This window comes from Phyllobates terribilis, unplaced genomic scaffold (assembly GCF_046119375.1).
Source record: "Phyllobates terribilis strain yellow unplaced genomic scaffold, ASM4611937v1 Scaffold_853__1_contigs__length_604787, whole genome shotgun sequence".
Classification (NCBI taxonomy): Eukaryota; Metazoa; Chordata; class Amphibia; order Anura; family Dendrobatidae; genus Phyllobates; species Phyllobates terribilis.
The window spans coordinates 356,820-369,616 of record NW_027363613.1 but is presented as its reverse complement, the minus strand read 5'-3'; the positions used below and the strand labels follow the sequence as shown (position 1 = coordinate 369,616).

General features: G+C 42.2%; 4 non-coding genes and 1 pseudogene across 4 annotated transcripts; all 5 read left to right on the top strand.

The window, feature by feature from the left end:
* The first annotated feature begins 246 nt into the window (after positions 1 to 246).
* Positions 247 to 437, top strand: LOC141240385 (U2 spliceosomal RNA). Its single transcript, XR_012305635.1, has one exon. It is a non-coding gene; the product is annotated as a U2 spliceosomal RNA (small nuclear RNA).
* A 1,115-nt stretch (positions 438 to 1,552) lies between these two features.
* LOC141240384 (U2 spliceosomal RNA) lies at positions 1,553 to 1,743 on the top strand. The gene has a single exon (XR_012305634.1). It is a non-coding gene; the product is annotated as a U2 spliceosomal RNA (small nuclear RNA).
* A 6,390-nt stretch (positions 1,744 to 8,133) lies between these two features.
* On the top strand, positions 8,134 to 8,324 carry LOC141240504 (U2 spliceosomal RNA). The gene has a single exon (XR_012305743.1). It is a non-coding gene; the product is annotated as a U2 spliceosomal RNA (small nuclear RNA).
* Positions 8,325 to 10,769: 2,445 nt separating this feature from the next.
* On the top strand, positions 10,770 to 10,962 carry LOC141240511 (U2 spliceosomal RNA). The gene has a single exon (XR_012305748.1). It is a non-coding gene; the product is annotated as a U2 spliceosomal RNA (small nuclear RNA).
* A 1,115-nt stretch (positions 10,963 to 12,077) lies between these two features.
* LOC141240541 (U2 spliceosomal RNA) lies at positions 12,078 to 12,169 on the top strand (annotated as a pseudogene).
* Positions 12,170 to 12,797: the final 628 nt, after the last annotated feature.

Genomic DNA, 12,797 nt, shown 5'->3' with positions numbered 1-12,797 from the left:
TCTCCTCCCTTCCAACGGTGTTGAGGCGGGTGGGAACAGCAGGGGGTGAAGGTGCTGTGTTTAAAGAGGTGGAGTTATGCAGATCTAAAACGCGTGGATTGCAGCAGCAGCAAGCCGAAAAGTGCAGGCATGTAAGGGATCTAGAGGTTGACAACATGTCTTCTTAACGGGAGTCCAGGAGCTCATCTCCACAAATGGACTTTTCAGGATCCTTGGGTGGCTCCGTAGTTGAAACCAATTCTGGTTATCGCTTCTCGGCCTTTTGGCTAAGATCAAGTGTAGTATCTGTTCTTATCAGTTTAATATCTGATACGTCCCCTATCTGGGGACCATATATTAAATGGATTTTTAGAACAGGGAGATGGAAAAAGAGCTTGCTCTGTCCACTCCACGCATTGACCTGGTATTGCAGTATCTCCAGGACCGGTGCACCCCTTCTTTAATGCAGTTTCTAAAATCAGAAAGAATTGAATTCAATGTTTTTTGTTCATTTTGCTTGTTTGTCGGATTTTGGGATGGACTCTTTGGCTTTGCTTTTCTTCTCCTCATTGGATTTTTCATGTTCAAAGTTGCAGAAGCCAGATTACAAGCTCATTTTGGTTCAACTTCAGCAACTGTGCATTGCATTGCCATGTAATGTGATGCAATGCTATCTTTCTAGCTCTCCCTTTTTACTTCCTTTTGGATAAACAGACATATTAGGCAAGCATTTTGGAGCTTTCACCTAAATAACTACAGGTGGTGAGATAAGCTGCACAATATAATTGACCTTTCAGTATATTGTTGCACACACACCATCTATTTAGCAAATGCCCTTGTTATCAACAGCAGCCTTTTAAACTCACCTGAGCTAACAGGTATGTGCGCTGGTTACTCTGCTGCGCTTAAAATTTCTTTTTTGGTTTGCTACAATGCCTTTTCTGAAACGTTGTCTCCTTCTGCTGGAACACTGACTTCTTTCATTTAATGCCTGCAGACTATAAAAGGGAACCCAACCCAAAAAGTTTGGTTGATTAGTCTGTGGCATTCTGTTAAACTGTTGCTTATGGCGGTCTCTGTGAGCTTCTCAGCGACATTCAGCCAGCCAGGTATCCTGCCTGCAGTAGATGGAATGTGGCAATGGAACGCTGGCTGCGCGTGTCATAATAGGCTCTGAGCCTTTATATACCTGTGCACAGCAGCAGCCACCTTCAGTCTGCTGCTGGACAGCCAGCAGCAGCAGCAGCAGGAGAGGTATGTAATCAGGAGCCCTCCTGCTAAGGGTAGACAGCTGCTCGTTCCACCCCACCCCCCGCCTTAATTGGTTCTCCTCCCTTCCAACGGTGTTGAGGCGGGTGGGAACAGCAGGGGGTGAAGGTGCTGTGTTTAAAGAGGTGGAGTTATGCAGATCTAAAACGCGTGGATTGCAGCAGCAGCAAGCCGAAAAGTGCAGGCATGTAAGGGATCTAGAGGTTGACAACATGTCTTCTTAATGGGAGTCCAGGAGCTCATCTCCACAAATGGACTTTTCAGGATCCTTGGGTGGCTCCGTAGTTTGAAACCAATTCTGGTTATCGCTTCTCGGCCTTTTGGCTAAGATCAAGTGTAGTATCTGTTCTTATCAGTTTAATATCTGATACGTCCCCTATCTGGGGACCATATATTAAATGGATTTTTAGAACAGGGAGATGGAAAAAGAGCTTGCTCTGTCCACTCCACGCATTGACCTGGTATTGCAGTATCTCCAGGACCGGTGCACCCCTTCTTTAATGCAGTTTCTAAAATCAGAAAGAATTGAATTCAATGTTTTTTGTTCATTTTGCTTGTTTGTCGGATTTTGGGATGGACTCTTTGGCTTTGCTTTTCTTCTCCTCATTGGATTTTTCATGTTCAAAGTTGCAGAAGCCAGATTACAAGCTCATTTTGGTTCAACTTCAGCAACTGTGCATTGCATTGCCATGTAATGTGATGCAATGCTATCTTTCTAGCTCTCCCTTTTTACTTCCTTTTGGATAAACAGACATATTAGGCAAGCATTTTGGAGCTTTCACCTAAATAACTACAGGTGGTGAGATAAGCTGCACAATATAATTGACCTTTCAGTATATTGTTGCACACACACCATCTATTTAGCAAATGCCCTTGTTATCAACAGCAGCCTTTTAAACTCACCTGAGCTAACAGGTATGTGCGCTGGTTACTCTGCTGCGCTTAAAATTTCTTTTTTGGTTTGCTACAATGCCTTTTCTGAAACGTTGTCTCCTTCTGCTGGAACACTGACTTCTTTCATTTAATGCCTGCAGACTATAAAAGAGAACCCAACCCAAAAAGTTTGGTTGATTAGTCTGTGGCATTCTGTTAAACTGTTGCTTATGGCGGTCTCTGTGAGCTTCTCAGCGACATTCAGCCAGCCAGGTATCCTGCCTGCAGTAGATGGAATGTGGCAATGGAACGCTGGCTGCGCGTGTCATAATAGGCTCTGAGCCTTTATATACCTGTGCACAGCAGCAGCCACCTTCAGTCTGCTGCTGGACAGCCAGCAGCAGCAGCAGCAGGAGAGGTATGTAATCAGGAGCCCTCCTGCTAAGGGTAGACAGCTGCTCGTTCCACCCCACCCCCCGCCTTAATTGGTTCTCCTCCCTTCCAACGGTGTTGAGGCGGGTGGGAACAGCAGGGGGTGAAGGTGCTGTGTTTAAAGAGGTGGAGTTATGCAGATCTAAAACGCGTGGATTGCAGCAGCAGCAAGCCGAAAAGTGCAGGCATGTAAGGGATCTAGAGGTTGACAACATGTCTTCTTAACGGGAGTCCAGGAGCTCATCTCCACAAATGGACTTTTCAGGATCCTTGGGTGGCTCCGTAGTTTGAAACCAATTCTGGTTATCGCTTCTCGGCCTTTTGGCTAAGATCAAGTGCTTTATTGCAGGAGATTGTGGTTGAAGGGCACTCGGGTACCCCTCTCCTTGGCCTGGCAGGATCGTCCACTTTGGTGGACTTAGCTTGCTTGCTGCTATTAGGGAGAGGGCTTAGTCCCAGGGTAATGAGTTGCGATCCCCCAGCTTCCAGGTGTTTTTCGCTGCAAGAACACTGGGAGCGCAGATTGCAAGCGGCTGCAATTTGCAACCTTGTTGCGTTTTTCCATGGAGGTTGACCCTAACCTCGTGCCTCTTTATGCGAGGCTAAAAAACTCTATCCGAGTTCACTTCACGGCGGGTGGCTCGGATATGAGGAAATTAGGGTATGTAGTCCAGGACGTGCTCAGGAACCTTCTTGGCGTACAAAGGAATGAAATTCTCTCCATCCAGGATTATCCCAGAAGAGGTGACTATGACATCACATTCACCGGAGAAGGTATTTTTAGAGATGTACTAGAAAAGTTAAAAAAAGTTGAAAATAGTCCTGTTTTGAAAGGGATACAAATTGTTGAGCACGTCCTGGATGAGGTAAGACTGGTTATTGTAAAAATATTTTCGCCCTTTGTTTCTGCTCCAGAAGTAATGTCATTTCTAGCAATTTATTTTAAAAGTGTTAAATGTATTGGGAAGATATTAAACGAATATAACATATGGACATCTAAGTGGAAATTCCTTGTGAAGTGTACAAGAGATCCAAATACACCAGGTGGTATACGGCTCCCCCCTGCCCGTTTCAAAATTGGGCAAACAAATGGGGATTTCTTCTTTTCTGGGATGCCAGTATATTGCAGAAATTGTGGGCGCTATGGTCATTCAAAAGAAAACTGTCATGTATCATGTAGAAATTGTGCTAGTGAAGAACATGAGACAAAAGAATGCCCTAAGGAAAAGAAATGCAGTTTTTGCCAGACTCCAGGTCACTTTTATTTTTCTTGCCCTCACAGATTTCGGGAAGATGAGCAAAAGGGGAAGTCCAAGACATCCGACCAAGGACCAAAAGATCAGACCACCCCTCAGGAGGAGGAACAACAACCTGGAGCCTCTGGAGACAATAAGGGCGTACCAAATAGTGAAGTGTCTCCAGAGTCTATGACAGGTAAAATACCAAATCCCAAAAATTGGCTGCAGGACCTGCGGGAGTCCAAAAGGAGGGCTGAGAAGGAGCAGAAGGGCACTACTGGTAAGGTCAAAAGGGACCGGCAAAAGGCCGACACAGAAGCCCATGCCCAGTCTGGGTCTCCTAGTGCTGAGGGCGCTGAGTGGATAAAGGTGGGTCCTAAGAAAAAGAAAAAGGGTGGTTCGGAGGAGGCAGCAGGAGGTGAACAGATGGACACTTCTCCAGAAGGGGACGTGGACGCTGGACCCTCAGGGGTTTCGGTCTCCGCTGCTACAGGTGGGGACCGGGATCTTGCTGCCTCTGAAGAGTCAGAGGCTCTGCCTTGTGCGCAACCTCCTCCTATAGGACGACCTTCTACAGGTCAAACAGGGGCGGCGGAACCCCTCGGGGACCCACCTGATGAGGAACTGCATGGCCAGCCAATGGAGACCCAGCGGGTTCTGCCAGCCAGCCCTCCGAGCTATGCCAGTGTAGCGTCGGGTTTATATAAATGTGGTAATCTTTCCTCCTCCACGGAGACTCTCGTGACGATACTATCAGATGAGGAGGGAGGCGCAAGCCCAGTGGTCTGATCAGGTTCATCGGACAGGAAAATCCGTTGCTCTTAGTTACCTAAGTAAAATTTCTACATTTTCTAATGATGGCTGAACTGAAAGGTATTTCCCTCAACGTGAGAGGCATAAAATCTAACACGAGAAGAACTGCTCTTTTTAATTTTTTTACGTGTTTTACTGCATCTGTATTTTTTCTGCAAGAATGTAATATCCCACATGAAATGTCATATCAAAAATATAAAGATGAGTGGAAGTGTGGGCCATCTGTCTGGTCCGGATCGAATGCTGCAGGATCAGCGGGTGTAGCCATACTTTTTAAAGGGAACGTTTTAATTGATTTTATTCAGGAAATTTTACCAGGTCGTATTTTATTAGTGAAAGCTTTTATTGATGGTATTAGATGGCAGTTTTTAAATTTTTATGGATCCCCAGAGAAAAATGAAAGAGCCGAAATGCTTGATCTTTTACCATTATTTATTAATAACTCTGAACCTTTTATCTTAGCAGGGGATTTTAATTGTGTTTTAAAAGGTGAAAACCGGCGCTCCAGCTCTGTAAGCAGGAACTACGATAAAACCTCAGGTATGCTACATGATATAGTCAAAGATGCTAAATTGATAGACATATATAAAGAGTGTCATAGTGACAGCCCAGAGGACGCCGGTTTCACTTGGAGCAATGCTAATTGTAGCTCTAGGATTGATTTTATTTTTGGTTCAGATAAAACAATACCTGCCAAATGTGAAGTTTTAGCTAATATATTTTCAGACCATAAACTTTTATCCTTTACCATAAAAGTAAATGACAACAAAAAATGTGGTAAGAAAAGCTGGAAAATGAACGTATCCCTTTTAACCGACCCGCAGATTTTATCAGATTTTATTGAGTTTTATAGGAAATGTAGAAAAGGGAAAAAAACAAATGAGACTATGAGTGTATGGTGGGATAGAATGAAAGTAAAAATAAAAGACTTTTTTATTAAAAAGAGTATATGTAGAGCCAAAGAAAAATATGAAGAATATAGAATTTTAAATACCCGCCTACAAACATTATTTAAGCTCAGAGACAATGGGATAGATGTACAACTTGATATTTCAAACTTAAAAGAAGAGATTTCAAAATGGCTAGAACAAAAAGGAAAAGAGATAATTTTTCGTTCTAGAGTACAACATATAGAAGAAAATGAAAAGTGTTCCAGATATTTTTTTAGGAAAAATAAAAAAGAAAAAGTGATAATTGACCATATAGATGGTGAGAATAATATAAAAAATATGCTGGGTAAAGTTGAGGTTTTTTTTTCTAATCTTTTTAATGGAAAAAATATAGATAATAAATTAATGGATGATTCGCTGCAAGGACTAACAGCTGTTTTAGATCCCGCATCCCAAGAGTTTTTATCCCAAGTTTTAACGGAACAAGAAGTGTTAAAAACTATTAAAAGTTTTAAAACTGGAAAGGTCCCTGGTCCTGATGGCATCCCAATAGAATTTTATGTATGTTTTTATGATATTTTAAAAGATGATTTGTTTTATTTGTTTACTGAGGTTTTTAATAATAAGGTTTTATTAAATTCCTGGAAGAAAGGTGAAGTCTCCCTCCTATACAAAAAAGGTGATAAATCAAAATTAGAAAACTGGAGACCAATAACACTTTTAAATTGTGACTATAAAATAATGGCTAAAATTTGTGCAAATCGTCTAAAAGAAGTCATCAGCAAAGTTATTCATTCTAATCAAGTGTGTGGGGTGCCGGGGCGCAGTATATGGGACAATCTGAATTTAGTGAAAGACTGTATTGAGGATGTAAAAGACAGAAAGGGGAAAATGGCGATTTTATCTATTGATTTTGAAAAAGCATTTGACCGTGTCTCACACTTTTATCTTTTTAAAGTTTTAGAGAAAATGGGCATACCAGAAGGGTTTTTACTATCGCTTAAAGCATTTTACAAGGATTGTACAAGTAAGATTTTAGTGAATGGTTTTAAGACACAAGAGGTATTTTTACGGTCAGGGGTGAAACAGGGATGCCCTCTGTCCCCCCTACTGTTTATCTGTGCACTGGAACCAATGTTATGTGCAATACGCCAAAATAAACAGATATGCGGTGTCCCTCTGCCTGGAAGCGGTGGTTTGGAGGCCAAGGTTGTAGGCTACATGGATGACGTGGCGGTCTTGTGTACAGATGCACCATCACTTACGGCCACTCTCCATCAAGTGCAATCCTTTTGCCTAGCTTCTGGTTTTAAAATCAATTTTAATAAGTGTAACATTTTAAGTGTTGGGGGGATGATTTTACGTGATGTACCAATTAATGTCTCCGAATCCATTTCCATTTTAGGTATATCATTCACTGAAAATAATGATGGTTATAATAGTTGGGAAACAGTTACACAGAAAGTAAATACGAAAATATGTATGTGGAACATGAGGAGACTTACAATGGAGGGTAAAGTATTGGTTTTAAAGATGGTGATTTTACCTCTTTTATTGTATCTTAGCATGGTTTTCCCCCCGCCTGTTAATGTTTTAAAAAAGATAACCAAAACCTGTTTTACCTTCTTTTGGAACTCAAAAATGGAAAAGCTGAAAAGAGAAATCGTGATGAAATCAAAAGTAAAAGGTGGTAAAGATTTTCCAGATTTTAATAGGTTTCTTTTAATCCATCTGTTCGTTTACTGTTTTAATGCCCTTTTTAAGAATCACTATTGGTCCTTTTTTATGCGTTTTAATACAGGATTTTTTATGAGAAAGTTTGGATGGTATGAAGTAAATATATCTGTGCCCCATGCTTTTAATTTGTCGACGCATTATGAGATTTTAAGGAAAATAGTGTCCGATTTTAATTTAGGGACTAAGAAAATAGAGGAATTAAGAAATAGTAAGAAATTAATTAAAGAAATACGTAAAAGTGAGGAAATATGTAATGTTGACAGATATGATGATGACAAATCTATGTCTATCTGGAAAATGATTAACGTTTTTTATCTTTTTAATGAACAGAGAGATCTGGCTTGGAGTTGCATGCACCGCTGTCTTCCTTGCCGGGCATTCCAATACAGAAGAGGATTTGTGAGGTCTGCCATCTGCCCAAGAACCGGATGCCAAGACGAGGAAACGGTGGAACATCTATTATGGACATGTAATTTTGCAAAGGATTTCTGGAGAAGACTGCTCCCCCTACTGGAAAGGGTGGCAGACCTCAAGGACTTTACATATAAAACTGTGCTATACGGACTTATGGAATGCCCCACAATGGACCAGTACACAATGGCTTGGAAGACAGTGAACTGCGCCAAGTCATCTCTCTGGAAAGCGCGCAACATTGCTATTTTTAAACAAGATGTTTTATCAGTGAATGATGTTTTAAGTTTATGTTTATGTGAAATGTATACTTATTATTTAATTGACAAAAAGAAGAATGTACATATTTCCAAAAAATGGCTTGTTGACCAAAGGAACCTAATTATTTAAAATCTTTGTATTTTTTTGTTTTGTAAATTTCATTTGTCTTTTAACGTTTGGTATTTGTTTAATTATGCTTGTAATTTGTTAAAGTTTTAATAAACGGTTTTATCCCTCTGCAGGGGATAGCCAAATTAAAAAAAAAAAATCTGTTCTTATCAGTTTAATATCTGATACGTCCCCTATCTGGGGACCATATATTAAATGGATTTTTAGAACAGGGAGATGGAAAAAGAGCTTGCTCTGTCCACTCCACGCATTGACCTGGTATTGCAGTATCTCCAGGACCGGTGCACCCCTTCTTTAATGCAGTTTCTAAAATCAGAAAGAATTGAATTCAATGTTTTTTGTTCATTTTGCTTGTTTGTCGGATTTTGGGATGGACTCTTTGGCTTTGCTTTTCTTCTCCTCATTGGATTTTTCATGTTCAAAGTTGCAGAAGCCAGATTACAAGCTCATTTTGGTTCAACTTCAGCAACTGTGCATTGCATTGCCATGTAATGTGATGCAATGCTATCTTTCTAGCTCTCCCTTTTTACTTCCTTTTGGATAAACAGACATATTAGGCAAGCATTTTGGAGCTTTCACCTAAATAACTACAGGTGGTGAGATAAGCTGCACAATATAATTGACCTTTCAGTATATTGTTGCACACACACCATCTATTTAGCAAATGCCCTTGTTATCAACAGCAGCCTTTTAAACTCACCTGAGCTAACAGGTATGTGCGCTGGTTACTCTGCTGCGCTTAAAATTTCTTTTTTGGTTTGCTACAATGCCTTTTCTGAAACGTTGTCTCCTTCTGCTGGAACACTGACTTCTTTCATTTAATGCCTGCAGACTATAAAAGAGAACCCAACCCAAAAAGTTTGGTTGATTAGTCTGTGGCATTCTGTTAAACTGTTGCTTATGGCGGTCTCTGTGAGCTTCTCAGCGACATTCAGCCAGCCAGGTATCCTGCCTGCAGTAGATGGAATGTGGCAATGGAACGCTGGCTGCGCGTGTCATAATAGGCTCTGAGCCTTTATATACCTGTGCACAGCAGCAGCCACCTTCAGTCTGCTGCTGGACAGCCAGCAGCAGCAGCAGCAGGAGAGGTATGTAATCAGGAGCCCTCCTGCTAAGGGTAGACAGCTGCTCGTTCCACCCCACCCCCCGCCTTAATTGGTTCTCCTCCCTTCCAACGGTGTTGAGGCGGGTGGGAACAGCAGGGGGTGAAGGTGCTGTGTTTAAAGAGGTGGAGTTATGCAGATCTAAAACGCGTGGATTGCAGCAGCAGCAAGCCAAAAAGTGCAGGCATGTAAGGGATCTAGAGGTTGACAACATGTCTTCTTAACGGGAGTCCAGGAGCTCATCTCCACAAATGGACTTTTCAGGATCCTTGGGTGGCTCCGTAGTTTAAAACCAATTCTGGTTATCGCTTCTCGGCCTTTTGGCTAAGATCAAGTGCAGTGATCTAGCGGTTTCTGCCTTGGTCTTGGCTGGGAGGCGCTTGGGGTACCCGGCTCCTTGGCCTGGGGGGATCGCTACACTTATCGGTGGAGCTAAACCCCCCTGCTGCTATTAGGGAGTCGGATTAGTCCCTGGGCAACGAGAGGCGATCACCTTGTCACCACACATAGCTGTGGGGGGCAACTGTCGCCACACATAGCTGTGGTGGCAACATTTGGAGGATTAAAAGGAAAAAACGGAAGGAAAACGGATCGTTGAGATGGAGTTTTGGAAAAAGAAGAGATGCTTACGTTTTTTTGTGAAACGGGAGACGGAAGAAACTTTTTTGGAAGAAAAATGGATTCTGGAAATTTTGAGGAAATATGAAGTTTTGGAGAAGGATATCTACTGTATGCAAGAAATAAAGCAAGGTAAAGTTTGTGATGTGACTCTAGTTTCTGAGGAAAAGTGCATTCATTTTTTCAAAGGCTGGAGTGAAGAGGATTCTGGGAAAATTGGAGTAAGTGCATCATTCATGGGGAAACCGAAGAGTGTGATAATTTACATGGACAATCCGTTTGTGGAAATAGAGGAGATAATGGTTTTTTTGGAATCTAAATGTAAGATGGTAAAGTTTCAGAAATTATACAGGAACAAAGTTGGTATTTGGAACGGAAAGAGACGTTTTTTGGTGTGGACAACAGGAGAAGAAAATTTGCATAATGGGAGGATTATGGTAAACGGGAGTTCTGGGTATTGTTACATGGAAAGCAGCAAAGGAACTTTTGAAAAGAACTTTGGAGGACAAAAGGAAGATATTGGTGATAAAATGAAGAAGGAAGTTGATGCCATAATTATAGAGGAGAATAAGCAGGGAAAAGAAGTTGAAAGTTTAAAGGTGAAATTGAAGAAAAAGGTAACGGTACAGGAAAATTGTGGATCAAGGAAAGTATCTGGTGAAAAGAAAGAAGTAAAAGAGGAAAAGGGTAAAGTGTTGGAGAAGGTGGTGACTTTCAGAGATGATGAGGAAGAGTATGATAGGGAACAGATGCGGTTAGAGCATGAGGAGGAAGAAAAGAAGTTAAGGGGTTTTGTTGGGAGGAAAGTAAAAGAGAAAAAGGGGATATTTAGTTTGGGAAACCGGGTGAAGTAATGTCAGTGGTGATTTGTTTGGAAACTGTTGAAACTGCAAAGGAATTGTTATGTTTAACTTTATATATATTAATTCAAATGAAAAAATATAAATATAATATCTAAACACGATGATGGAACTAAAATCTTGAGTTTGGTGATATACGATTTAAGATTATAAAACTTAATTTCTGAGTGTTTGGAAAAAAAAAAAAAAAAAAAAATCTGTTCTTATCAGTTTAATATCTGATACGTCCCCTATCTGGGGACCATATATTAAATGGATTTTTAGAACAGGGAGATGGAAAAAGAGCTTGCTCTGTCCACTCCACGCATTGACCTGGTATTGCAGTATCTCCAGGACCGGTGCACCCCTTCTTTAATGCAGTTTCTAAAATCAGAAAGAATTGAATTCAATGTTTTTTGTTCATTTTGCTTGTTTGTCGGATTTTGGGATGGACTCTTTGGCTTTGCTTTTCTTCTCCTCATTGGATTTTTCATGTTCAAAGTTGCAGAAGCCAGATTACAAGCTCATTTTGGTTCAACTTCAGCAACTGTGCATTGCATTGCCATGTAATGTGATGCAATGCTATCTTTCTAGCTCTCCCTTTTTACTTCCTTTTGGATAAACAGACATATTAGGCAAGCATTTTGGAGCTTTCACCTAAATAACTACAGGTGGTGAGATAAGCTGCACAATATAATTGACCTTTCAGTATATTGTTGCACACACACCATCTATTTAGCAAATGCCCTTGTTATCAACAGCAGCCTTTTAAACTCACCTGAGCTAACAGGTATGTGCGCTGGTTACTCTGCTGCGCTTAAAATTTCTTTTTTGGTTTGCTACAATGCCTTTTCTGAAACGTTGTCTCCTTCTGCTGGAACACTGACTTCTTTCATTTAATGCCTGCAGACTATAAAAGAGAACCCAACCCAAAAAGTTTGGTTGATTAGTCTGTGGCATTCTGTTAAACTGTTGCTTATGGCGGTCTCTGTGAGCTTCTCAGCGACATTCAGCCAGCCAGGTATCCTGCCTGCAGTAGATGGAATGTGGCAATGGAACGCTGGCTGCGCGTGTCATAATAGGCTCTGAGCCTTTATATACCTGTGCACAGCAGCAGCCACCTTCAGTCTGCTGCTGGACAGCCAGCAGCAGCAGCAGCAGGAGAGGTATGTAATCAGGAGCCCTCCTGCTAAGGGTAGACAGCTGCTCGTTCCACCCCACCCCCCGCCTTAATTGGTTCTCCTCCCTTCCAACGGTGTTGAGGCGGGTGGGAACAGCAGGGGGTGAAGGTGCTGTGTTTAAAGAGGTGGAGTTATGCAGATCTAAAACGCGTGGATTGCAGCAGCAGCAAGCCGAAAAGTGCAGGCATGTAAGGGATCTAGAGGTTGACAACATGTCTTCTTAACGGGAGTCCAGGAGCTCATCTCCACAAATGGACTTTTCAGGATCCTTGGGTGGCTCCGTAGTTTGAAACCAATTCTGGTTATCGCTTCTCGGCCTTTTGGCTAAGATCAAGTGTAGTATCTTTCGAAAAGGCGGTTTTGGATGTTGGCCGCCCTAGTAGATTGATACATTATGCACACTGGGGTTTAGGCACTTGTTAGTACGCCAGTTGGCTAATATAGTCATCTGGTGGAAAGCATGGCCCCCCAGGATCGACGCCATTGGGCCGGGGAAGATCGAAAGCCCGAAGTGTGAAGTGCCCCAGGAGTGGTGACCCTGGGGTGCCTTAACTCACTGGGATTGGGAACCCCACTTGAGTTTATGGCACATTTGCACTAGCACTTCAATATTTCTTTCTTCACACACACCCTTATTCCGGGCCTTCTGGCCTTAGGATGGGGAATTTTTCAATTCCCGGTCGAAGGTCCGGGCAGTATTATACTGTGAAACCTTCACTATTTATTTAATTTTTTTTGTCACTGTGTGTCCACTTTTTCACGTGTGTCCACGTCCTTACTAGGATTTTGTCGGGATGCGGTTCCCTTACGGGTTCCTCTCTTGGCAGGTCTAGGGGGGGAGTGTGTGGCCATCAGGTTCCGCTCCCCCCTGAACCCCCCTGACTCTCCTCTTTCGGGAGGAGAGCATTGTTGTCTCCCCTCTTCCGGGAGGGGAGCACAGTCTTTGGCTCCCAGTGCCTTGCTCGGGTGAGAACTCGGGCAGGTATTGGGGGTAAGATTGGGTCGCCTCTGGCTCCGGCTGGAG